Source organism: Copidosoma floridanum, unplaced genomic scaffold (assembly GCF_036245765.1).
Source record: "Copidosoma floridanum isolate Cflo_tuat_1 unplaced genomic scaffold, Cflo_Japanese_pri ptg000007l, whole genome shotgun sequence".
Lineage (NCBI taxonomy): Eukaryota > Metazoa > Arthropoda > Insecta > Hymenoptera > Encyrtidae > Copidosoma > Copidosoma floridanum.
The window spans coordinates 5,555,595-5,568,403 of NW_028321884.1; positions in this window are offsets into that span (position 1 = coordinate 5,555,595).

Consider the following 12,809-nt stretch of genomic DNA (forward strand, 5'->3'; position numbering starts at 1 on the left):
CCTCCATCTTCACACCAACTCCAACCCTCTCTCCGTTCTTGTAATTTCTCCGTAATTTACATGAAGCTGTACTCTACTGCCGCTACAACGGCTTACCGCCACAACTACCGCTGAGTATCTCTTTCCCTCGCCGTTGTTTTCCCAGAGACGCTCTTACGCACGTCATTAAAAGACTCGTTGTCGCAGACTACCCCAACAACTGCAAAGAGCAAGCGAGCGCACGGGCTTCCAGAGGAAAAGGAACAGCCTGACAAGCATCGTAACGCACACATGAGCGGATCCCAAGTAGAAATATACGCTTGTGCGATGCACCAGACTGTATCGTATATTGTCACCACTTCGCAGCCTGTTTGCCAGACCCACGAGACATCCTGGGAGTTAAATTAATTAATTTAATACTGTTTGCAAGTTTCTTATATTATTTTTTCTCACTGCGTAATGGTACGAATTTTAAAGTGGGCGTTCAGTTAAAGCGCAGTTCTTGCAACAAAAAACACTACTTTTCCTATCAATAGTTACGGAAAATCATTGGAGCTTCAATTTTACTTAAAGTTGTAATAAAACTCTCGGAAATATTTCTCTCTAGCGCGGTTTTTTTTTTTTTTTTTTTTTTTCTTTTTTGGGAAAGGCTAACGTTGCGGGAAAAGTTTATCTGACGTGTCTGGCCATACGTAAACTTTTCTACTGCGTTAGTTTTGCATGCAACTTTCAACATAATATTAAAACTTTCCCAAAAATAAAGTACAGACAGACCTGTCATATAGAATAAGTAGTTATTACATTAGCGTTAAAATATTATTATTGTTTAGTACATTAAGAAAACTTTATTTATTTATAAATATACGGAAGTGATCCAAAATACGTATAGAAAATTAAATAAAAATATATATTAAGATTCTAATATACTGCAAGCTCTTGTGTAACTATAAGACTAGATAAAGTAATGACTAAAATGAAAAACTTCTTGCATGAAAAAACAATAATATGCAGATGCCACGTGTACGCCCACTGTACAGCAGCCTGGCACCTGCTATTCCTTAGAGTCTAAACTATTTTCGACTATCTCATGACTATTGAGCGACTTGTTTCTTGCAACTCGTCCCGATATTTGCAATTCGTATCTCCTCAACTATACAATGCATACCTACAAGTCGAGATAGGTAAGCTTTGAGACACATCTTCCCCACACAAAATGAATCATCCCGTTTTCTCTGTCTCCTCCTTTGCTCTTTGTTCGCTACAATACAGGGGAATAAAACAAGGGGAAGGAGTAGAGCAGTGGTATGAAATTTTGCTCGACTGACTTGATGCTACTGTGTGCGGCACCGCATTCGATTAGATGACGCAGGTGTACTCTGCCAGCTAATTCCAAGGCGCTACGGCTCTACGGTAATGAGCTTATCGAATTCATTGAATCATGGGCTGGAGGAGGTTGAGGTTTGCACATACTATTGCGTATTTTCAGGGAGAAATAATGTCTCTTTCTAAGCCGATAGAGGAAATATTACCCTTGGGTAATGGATTTAAAGAAAATACACAGTGGATACGGTAAAAGGGGATTCGCAAACATTTTTTATGATATAATCGACTTATTTGATATACTTTTAACGTAGTAATGAAAAATCTTATTTTTTACTGTTTTGGAACCAATTGAACACATTTCTTACATTACGAATGAACATGGAAGATAATCATACTTTGTTCCTTGATTTTTGCAAATATTGTTGCTTTCGACAAATATTGTGAAAAAAGGCATCACAAGAGTAGTGCAGTCAATGATAAAGGGGTGGAGGAGGGTGGTTAGTGCTGTGGCGAGAGATATTGTTGCGATCTGTAATAACAGCACTTTCACTTGAGAAAGGAGATCCCAATCAATTTTTCTCTTGCCATTGGTTATCTTTTCACTTCTACTTCTTCTTCTTCTCAGGACGATTGGAGTGGTGCTTAACGATTGTTGGTCGTATCTTTCTCCAGCATCAAATAATAAAAAAGTATAACTGCCGTGTACAATTGTTTTTTCATTTTGTTGGAAACTTTTCTTGTGCTCGTGGTGCGTGAGTTTATAATTGAACTTGTAATTTATTGTGAAAATATAATATTGGTTGTTTTCACGGTGGGTTTGAAAATTACAGGATGTATACCGTTTTCATACTGTATTTAACGAAAGTTTGTACGCTTACATTTTGAGGGAATTAATGAACGGTTTGTTAAAAATCATTACTCAAATCGATACCCTAGTATCATACGAACCTTCAGTAGTTTTTTTATTGTATTTATTTTGTAATATTGTTGCATCTTCATCATCTATTTTCGCAAATTCATATAATATATGAATATTGTCGTGGTGATTTGAAAAAAAAATCTATATACATCGGAAACATCACTAAATGAGAAGAAAAACAAAAAATGAATACGACGGATGGGTACAGTAAAAAACGAGATTTAAGAATGAAAAGAAGAAAGAATAGTCCTAGAAAGAGAAAATCGATGAAAAAGCGTGTCACCTCAAGATTGAAATATTATATAAGCAGTGGTGAGGAGAGGAAGAAGAAGTAGAAGCCACTTACACGGGATAGACACGAAGGAATCCGAGTTTATCTGGCCTGGTGGAGCCACGCACTCGCTCGCGTTCGATAATTCCCATGTTTGCTTAACCCATTCAACTAGAGTCAACCGTATTTTCGTAGCAAGAAAATTTTCAGCGCAAGATAGAAGCTAAAAGCTAAGGTTTCGTATTGCGTTCTCTGAAAGGGAACTTTCTCCCTTCAGTAGCTTTTGTACTCTTAGGGGAAACTTTTTTTCCTCGTCTCTTATTTTCGAATAATTTTGTAACCAATTTTCTTCTTCTAGTATAATTTTTTTAACTCATTGCGAAATAACAATACAGCTTACTCACGAGATTTGCTCTACATTTCAACTAATGAGCATACTAAAAATAATAAATCATGATTGAGTTCGTTGATTAACTACTGTTATGTCGTTGTTACTAGTCTAATATTGTAAAACTAAGATAATCTAATTTCTTAGGACTTTTCAAACATATTTTAGCGGAGACAGTAATTTCTAAATCATTTGGAAAAAAAAATTGTATCAAGACCTACAACTTCTGTAGTTTTTATTACAGTTACGGTGTTTCCACCAATATAATTATGATCAATTAAGGCTTAAAGCTAAACATTTATATTTCTCTACATTTTCAGATTCAAAAAATATACTTCTCTGATTCAGAGTTTTGGTTTTCCTTGCAACCCACGAAAATCAAACAAATTTATCCTTACCACGTGTGGTGAATCGAGAGCCATTTTTACCATAAAACAATATGTCTCTCTCTTTGCTTTTCAGCTTCTGCCCTCCTTTAAACCATTTTATCTCCGACAACATAATCGACTCCATCAATGTTCCATCAAAATTTTCTGTTTGAACTCTTCAAGTGGAAAGGACAAAGAAAAGGGATTGGAAGCAGCAAGTAACGCAACGTCGCTGCGCTGAGCAAATATTGATTGTACACCAGCTTTTAAGTAGATATCGTCGGATTTGGTTAGACAGGTCTTCCGTGTTGACTAAGCCACCATAGAGACAGAGGAGGTATAAAAGAGCAGAGAACAGAGACTGTGTCAATATTGGAATATCTTGTAAAAATATATCGTTTCGAGACTGATGGACTTTTTGAACATCAGGTGACATGATTTTTTGCTTTTCTAGTGACTAATACGTTGTTATTTGTTGCGTGAGTATTTACAGTAATTTATATATAATTACTCCCGTAATCAGTTGCTTTTATAGTTAAACGCTGCTTATTGCATCGTATTATATAGTCATTTATTAAATATTGCACGTGGTGTAATGAAAACTGAGAATATTAAATGTAATGTAATTTCTTGAAAGAATAAGATGTTGTTACGTACATTTTAATGATATATGTAAAAAGAGGTTATTACTTACATGCACGATTCAAAATAAATACCAAGAAGGCAAGTTTATTTAAGCAGAAAAATTTAAGGACGTTTAATGATTTTCTCAAAATGCAAAAAACTTGAGGTAAAAAGTATTGAAAAATTTCACACAGTTTCCTGATACTTTGGATAGTTAATGTCAGAAGTTTTACTGCTTTCTCTGCATTTAAAAAAAATCATGGACTCCCCTTAAATGTAGATGATTTAACCTCCTTACCTGCTTGAAAAGTGATTCAAAAAAATTACTAAACTATTTTTCCTATCAATCGAGAGAAGTTTTACAGTTAAAAAAAACCAAATCGTCATAATCTCATCTCTACTCGTCTAAAGAAAATTCGACCTGATTGGCTATAAAGTGCAGAATAAAAATGATACACGAAAGAGACAGAGTGCCCTTTTTACTCTATCTCGATATCTAGATTCTAGATCAGATACATATCTTTCTCTCTTATTTTTCGATGTATCGCATAAAAGAATCTTCGGAGCATGCAGGGCAATAAGAAAATAGTGGGGACAAAAGAGATAGAGAGAGAGAGAGAGAGAAGAGCCGCACAGTACTGCGAGTTCGTTGCGAAATAAAATTGCATTCTTCAACTGTGTGCATCGAATTAAGCCTATATATGAGACTCTACTTCCCGGTATACCACTTTTAGTTACTTTTTCTACCAATGCTAACGAGGTATCGTTGAAATTCGTTCTGCCTTGGCTCTCCTTCGCTCTTGGAGTTTTTCAAGTTCCACGCGTACGCTACTTTTGTATGGCTTTGAGAATTGCTACTGTCCAATTAGAGTTAATAATTCAAAAGAAAAAAAAGGCACCATAAAGAGGACCAGAGAAGGAAATTTTAAGTCTACGAATTTTGTGGGAATGGGCTGAGGTAATGAATTTTTCAAGTGGAGGGTAATACCTAATGTTTCGATTTTTCTAAGATCACCAAATACTTGAGTAGGTCATATGATATCGTCAACCAAAAAAATATTAAACAACTAATCATGATTACTACCAAAAAATTTATAAATATGACTATGAAATTGTCGTCTTTAAAATATAAAAAAAAAGCTCGTGTCTTACAGAGTAGAAAAATGTCAAGACCTTATGGGTACAACGTGTAACCTTTTTCTCAATACCTTGTGTCCATTTCAGATTTTGTAGCCATATCACTTACTCCATAGATTTTCTACAAACATAAACTTTTATGGTTAAAAAAATTATTTAATTGCTGGTATATAGTACCTACAGAGAAATAACATCCAACAATTCTATTAAAGACTAATCTAATGTTTTTTTTTTTATTGCTTGTTACATAGGCATACGATGCACTAGCAGATAATTTCTGTAGACATTTACGCAGATGATACCGTATTCCTGCAGTCTAAAATAAAATTGGCGTTGACATGATTCCACTTTCATGACCTGTAAACTATTCATCCCACCCCTACTGGGCCATTAATGCAGATGTTAAATATTTATAGAACTGCGGTGATAACAGCAGTATCGGACCAACCTCTTCACACCAGAGAAATGCACGACGTGGTCCTTTGAGAATCGCTTATAAAACCTTCGTCCTTTTCCCTTTTTCCATCATCTATTGGTTTTCCACAGCAATTCACAAAAGTAGTCTGTTGATGCACTACAGCGACCGTAATTCTTTGTCGCTAAAGGACTCGCCACTTCCTTCAAGGAGGCAATAAAAAAGACATCGAACAAAAGCCTCACTCCTACATTCTTCCTGATACACACACCTTGGATGTACTTTACCACAAGCTATAGAAGTGAAATCTTTTGAGAAATGGTTTTTTCCTCTCCTGCTCGAGCAGCTTAATTATTAAAGTCATCTTACATCGGCTTTCCTACCATAGTTTCATGATACTTAAAAGTATTTTATTTTCTTCTAAGATTTTTTCTCGTGTTTAACTTTAAAATTAAGTCAAAAAAGTGTGTGCTGACAAGACTTATAATTGGCTTTGCGAAAATTTTTAATCATAATATAGGTTTAGATGAAAATCTCTACCAGTTGGATACCTTGTAATACTATTTAATTTATATACATAAAGCGTATCTTATTAGAAAAAAAGTGTCAATATGAAAAATATACCTAATTTTTTATTAGTGGTGGATCCATATTAGGTAAGGGAATCAAGATAAGTGAACAAAACAAACATGGAACGCTTTTTCAGATACCATCATAAAGTGTAATATACGGGATTGTTTTGTACGAAAAAATTATTGTTTATCATAAACGAAAGTATAAAAAAATTTAAAAAAAATAAAAAACAAAGTACCACACTAGATTTTTTTTTTCTACGCTGCAAGCTCTAACATTAACCAAAACTGTTAATCTACAGACAGTAATTGTACAGGTAGAGGGGAAAAAAAAGAATTAAGAAACTTACCCCAGTGTTCACCGATTTTTTTCACCCTACATTTTTCTCACAATCACTTTTTCCTTTTTTTTCATTCTCTCTTCGCCGTTCACAGACACTTTGGCAGCTAAAATCGTGGTTCGTTGAGCGAGAAACTGATCCCTTGCTCGCTTGATTAAAAATTAATCTTGGGTACGCTCGTAAATGCCTTCCCCTATACCGTTAAAGCCACGAACGAGAGAAGAGCCCATTGCTCCCGCTACATTGCTTCCCCACTTTTTTCACACGCTGTAGCAATACCTGCAGTACGATATCGTAGGTGTAGGTGTATACAGCGACTGTCCAATTCGAAACCGCACTAAACCAGCTATATATTGTACACCTATATCGATACTAGACGTAACCATACTCAATTTTTTTTTCCTTCTTTCAACCTTGTATGTGCTCATAGCTCACATGTTCACAAATTTATTTCAATTACTTTATTTCTGCTTTTGTCTAATTTTTTTTTTGTTTTACAGAATGATTCCTTGTCAGACTTAAAGCACTAACTTTTCTTAGATGCGCGAGAAAACGAAGAATTAATTTGATTGCTATTTGTTGTACAGGATTTTTTAATGTTTTTTAATGGTTTTTATGTCCACACAATTGCTCACAACAAAAAAGCTCTGAAAATCAATTCAGCTGCAAAAACGTTCCCACTTTACAAGAAAATACTGCACTACCGTATCAGTATCGTTATCACCATGTGACACTGTTATTCTCTTTGACAACTGCGGAATTGGCGTCAAAAAGTGTAAAAATAAAATCCGACTGTGAAAGAGGAGGAGAGAAGAACAAAAGCTGGGCACAAAGGTGGTAATTTATCGCTTAAACGCTCGCATCAGAGACTTTGGACGAGTTAATTACGCGTAAACTCGTTCGGCCAAAATTCGCTAGTCTGTGCGTATAGGCTCATGTGTGCACGACACATCCAATCAAATGTATAAATACATGTAGTTCCTGCGATCTCCGATATATCGAAGTATAGGTGACTGTAGATTATGGCCTTTCCTACTGACCTCCAATTAACAGTTGACCTTTGACGAGGATGAAACACGTATTAAATGGATTGCCATTAATTGACACGTTGGAAATAATGGAACGTTCAAGAGGAAATGGACATGCATAAATAGGCCTATTACTGAAAAGCTCGTTTGGATAAATTCAAGATACTACAATACGTCTCTCTGCCGAAGTGTATATAATTCAGTTTTATAAGAATCTGATTGTTTACTTCCATATCTTTAAATATTTTTTCAGGCAGCCCTGGTACATAAATTTCGTCATGATCCAAACTATTCATTTGAAAAATTTTGGCTGTAATAGTTGTAAGATTCTGTGTTTGATGTAGGACTTGCACGCAGGAGAAAAAAATTATATGGCCTATATTGAGCACGTTCAGTGCAAAGGTATAGTTTGAGGTGTCTATAAAAGTCACTTGGTAGAGCACGGAAAGGAAAATAAATGCAACAGTTCATGAATAATATATCAAAGCTCGTCCAAACCTGAGATCGTCAATTCGCAGCATCAGCTAAAACCGTTCCTGATGACCTGAAAATTATTTTCTACCCAACACTTGTCATTGCGTAAACATGGCCTACCAATGTTGAAAGAGCACTTTAACCGAACTAAATTATGCAACTTAATCCGTGGGACTGACAGTTTTGCAATTATTTAAGCCTCATTCGTTATCTTCAACGTGCATCTGGTTCGCGTACCTGTTATGACTTATTCAACGGTCCAAGTATACCAAATCGTATAATTCATCAACCACATAGTATAAACCTCTTCCAAAACAAATATAATACCATCACAACTAAACCAAATATTTTTCAGTAAAATTTGCCAGTTCCAAAAGCTACACATATGGCATCCACAATCTTTCAACTCAACGAAAAATTAATCAAAAAAAGTCATTAACCCGCAAATACGAATCACTCTCGACGACTACCCTATTGATCAGACCAGTACATTATTCAGCGAGCTCTAATTACCTACTCATCATCATTCCCCGTTTTATACTATACCTATATTCACGTGGGTATTGAAAGGACGACCTACAATCCATATACGTAAGCATGAGCCTCTACCACGTCCTAGCTTCTACAGGTATAGGTACACCGGACCACGCAAACATTTCAAGAAGAGCGAGGCAGTAGTACCCGATAGCTCGGAAATTTTGCAGAACGTTGTCGTCATCGTCGATTTTGGTTAATGGAGCATACACAGCCACACCAGGGGCGTGTCGAAGCTGGTACTGTAATCTGATAAGCTTTTCAGTACTCTTGGTTGGCATCATCGTAGTGTAGGTCGAAGATGATAGTGACGAGGCGCAAAGGGGGTGGCATCTAGCCATAAAGTTCAATGCCTGATAGTCATTTTATGGCAACTTAGAGCAGATATGGGGTGATTCTGCCTGTGGGTCTCACGAATTGATTCACTGCTCGTGTAGATGTATGTCTCCAAAGGATATGTGTTGACGTAAAAACACAGGAGCTGCTCTGCGAAGCGAATCTTGATATTACTCGAGTTACCAAAGGTTTTGCGTACAGCCTCGAAGCTGTATGGATTTGTGATTCACAGTGACGCCGTAACTCGAGAAATTTCATTTTTCTTCAAACAACAAACAGTTCCTTCGCAACTCCTTGCAGCCAAATGTTTGGAAAATCAATTTGATCTTGAAAATTGTTACTCTATACTAACTTTGCCCAAAGTTTTCCCTGCCATACTTGAAACTAGACTACCAACCCTGGGCTCTCAAACTCGTTATTTTCGAAATAAAAACTTGCATGTTTTGTAATCAGGAAAACAATAGTACTCCACCAAACAGATGCACTCGTGTGCAGAGTAGCAAACGCATGGGACAGTACAGTCAGCTATCAAAGACAGACAGGCTCGGTGGAGGGGGATAAAGAGAGCTTTGATTAGCTTATGACTCCATTCACCAGGCGACGTTACATGGGTGCAACAATGAGTCCGCCGTGCACGCGTGCACACAGTTAATTAGCTCTTGGGTGTGCTGCGCGTCTGCTGCACCGATGCCTCAATGGAATTTCGCGCGTGTGTGTGTATACGTGCTTTCCCAGTTGCTGCTGTTGTTGCTGGCTCTCGCAAGTTTCGTTGCGCTCCTGGATTTCGGAACGAGGACGGGACCTCCCTAAGGTACCCTTCGAATTGCCAGCCAACTCTTTGCCGAGTTTTACGAGTGTTTTTTATCTCCCTCCCACCGTTTTTTCCTATCTTTATTTTGCTCTTGTGCTCCGGTTCGCTTTTCCCCTTTGCGCCAAAAGAGAGTCGGAAAATTTCGTTTGACCTCTTGCCGCTTCAGCCGAAGGTGAAAACATTAACGTAGACTGGATGGATGTCTTGATTGCTGAATAAAGATCCACTTCTTGTGTTTCTTTTTTTCCTATTTTGCCAAACATCTGTTGTATATTGTTTGTGTACTTGATGATCATTTTTTTACCCATCCTTTTTGTTTTTGAAATTCTCAGTGTGGACTCGTTTGAATCTTAAATACCAATGATTTTAATATATGAATAAACTGCCAACAGTAAGCAAAGGCTACTAAAAAGCACGACATGAAAATCCTTGCAAAATACATCACCCCTGCATACAGAAAAAAAAAAGAAAAAAAATCCTGTGACTATCAAATATTTCTCAGGTTGGCAAATAACCCGGTAAAGAACACAATCATGCCGGCCGACATTGTCATTCCGGAGAAAATAAACCCTTCCACCTTTTGGCTCCTTCTTTTTCCTTAGTGTTTACCAATGCTCGCGCGCCTCGCGAGTTTACAAAGAAAAGAAAAAAAGAAGTTAAAGGCGAGGCAAAGCTGCTTTCCGGAGGCACTGCACACTACACATGTTGTCATCGCGACTCACTTACGATTCAATGTAATTTTCCCTCACGACGTGCCTTTTCTCGGCCCATTATGATTTTCCGTGAGTGTGAGCATGTGAGTATATATTATTTCCTCCTCTTCTGGCACTGGAAGCTAATTCTTCAGAGTAGCTCCGAGCCTGGTATAAAGAGATTGTGTTTTTATTGTATTAGAAGCACGAGTGTTTGCAACCATACGCGTACTTACGAGGATTTCTTGTTCTAATTTCCTTAAGTTTCCCTTTGTTCATGCAAAGAAAATAAAAACTGGAGTCTAGTCGTTAAACAGAATCTGGTCCTCTTTAATATACACCAAAGCAAACCAATAATGTATAAATAAATTCTAATACAATGAGCTTTACATGAGGTCCAGATATCAGCCAAATCGGATTGGAGAACAGTAAAGTCATGGGGGATGCACCACCTGTTTGACTACACGTAAAAACGTATATTTCTAGAGTTTTTAACCCTTGTGAGACATCATTTATTGTTTAATGTATGTGATTGTACATACATTTAATTCATATTTTTTTTAAATTCAATCAAATCGGAAAAAAAATGTTCCAACGATGAATGATTAACCATTTACACAGCAGAACAAGTTAAAAGACGGAAGTAACCGCCAAATAAAAGCGTCAATAGCCGAAAGTTATCGAGATTTCCCAGGTTTTTTTTAACGTTTTTTTTATGTCACTCCCTCTCCGGTTGCACCAGATGTGACGAGCCGTGCGTCACAGCAGGTGACACCAAACGACGCCCCAGCCCCTCCCAAAATTCGCAAAGTCGCCGGTGCTGACGGTACCAGAGCACAGTTGCTGCTGCTGTGAAGGAAAATGAAAAAACGAGAGCTGGTGCCCGAAGAGGGTGAGGCAAAGGCAGGCAAGCGAGCAGTTGCGAAAATCGGGAAATACAGGGGAGGGCAAAAAAAAGGGGGTGGCGGGTTTAAGGGCTCAGCGGGTACATGCATATTCATGCGCGTATGCGTGGCGTCCACTTGGACTGAAACTCGTCATCCCCGAGTTCGTATGGGGCGCGGCTGAGCACAAAAGGAACAGTAGGAGCTGCTGAAAAAGGAAGGGTGTAGGGGATCAACCGCGAATGCAAATGAGCAACTGACCTCGACTTGTCGTCACGTACCGGCTGGGCTAATTGGATTTGTTCACTCATACGATTGGCTTCTCTTTTTTCCATCTCCTTCTGACTCTCCCAACGTATCGGATAAGCGTTTACGTGCTCATAATATCAAGCATATGTGTGGCACTTCATTTCACGATGAATAAATGGTACGCCATAGCCTCGTTCATGGAGTGTCGAAAAATTGTTGTTTTTTTTTTTTTTGTTTTTTTTTTCTAATGAATATGATTGTTACTCAAAGATGGTATAGTTGGTTTTTTTCATCGATTGTTGTCGATCTAGTTGGTCCAGTACTTAACTGTTATTAGACTTTTGTTCACCAAAGGAGTGCATTTAGCCAAAGGTGATAAGTAAACTGAACCACCTCACGCCTGATGGATTTATGAGTCAATGCAATCACAACATAGTTAAAGACTTTACCAATGAAAAAAAGATGGATTTCGTGCTAAGAGGACAAGTGCTGGTGGAAATTCCTCCCAAATCCCAAGGAAATGATTCAGGCGAGTCATACACGAGGCCATACATGACGAGCGATTCCAATCGAAAAAATAGTTTGGAACATTGATGGATCCCTTTTCTGCGGAGCCGATCGTGCGTGTGAGGCAAACGCAGAGCGAAAATTTCCCAACAGCCAAACACGCCAACCCAGCCACTGGAGCCGAGAAATGAGCACAAAAAACAGCCATTGAAAAAAGCTTCGTCGTGAGCCTACCGGTACTCCTGCATCGGTTGACCGACATTCCCAGAACAAAAAAGGGGGAAAAATCATCGCTGTTCCCCGGATGCGGAAAAAATCCGGTCCACAATGTTTTTCACGAGATTCGAGGCTCAAAGCCCTGCAGCGACTATACGTGGACTTTGCGCAAGAAAAAGCGAAAGGTAAAAGATGAGGTGCGAAGCGGAAGAACAAGGAGCTAAAAATCGGTGTGCTAACCGGTTGTCGCGTAATTTATGAGTCGTACCCTTTCACCCTTTTTTGGCTCCTGGGCCCGATTTCTCGCATCGAAAGGCGCGAGGAAAGCTTCCTTTTCCCTTTATCCTTACGTGAACTGTACAGCAGCGGGCTTCGTTGGGCTAAGCGCTTTTTCATTGCTCCAAAAGGGGACAAAGAGACTCGCCCAGCTTTCATTCGTTTTTGCATCGGCAGTGCGGGGGCATAGCTCGAAAAGCTCCTTTGGACGGAGGAAACTTTTGATGTTGTTTGTTTTAAAGTGTTGTTGTGCTCGTGACACGATGTACTGCTGTTGTTTGAATGTTTTTTGGATCTTGTCCGATGATTCGTTGAATTTTTCAAGGTGACGCAACAGTGTAAGGAAACGAGGTAACGAAAGAAGGTCCTATATTGTAAAATAATGCATCTCCAAAAGGATTATCCGATTTATAATCCTGAGAGCTTTTTGAAAATTCGCAGGCTTCGCTTCCATTCAATTTTTTA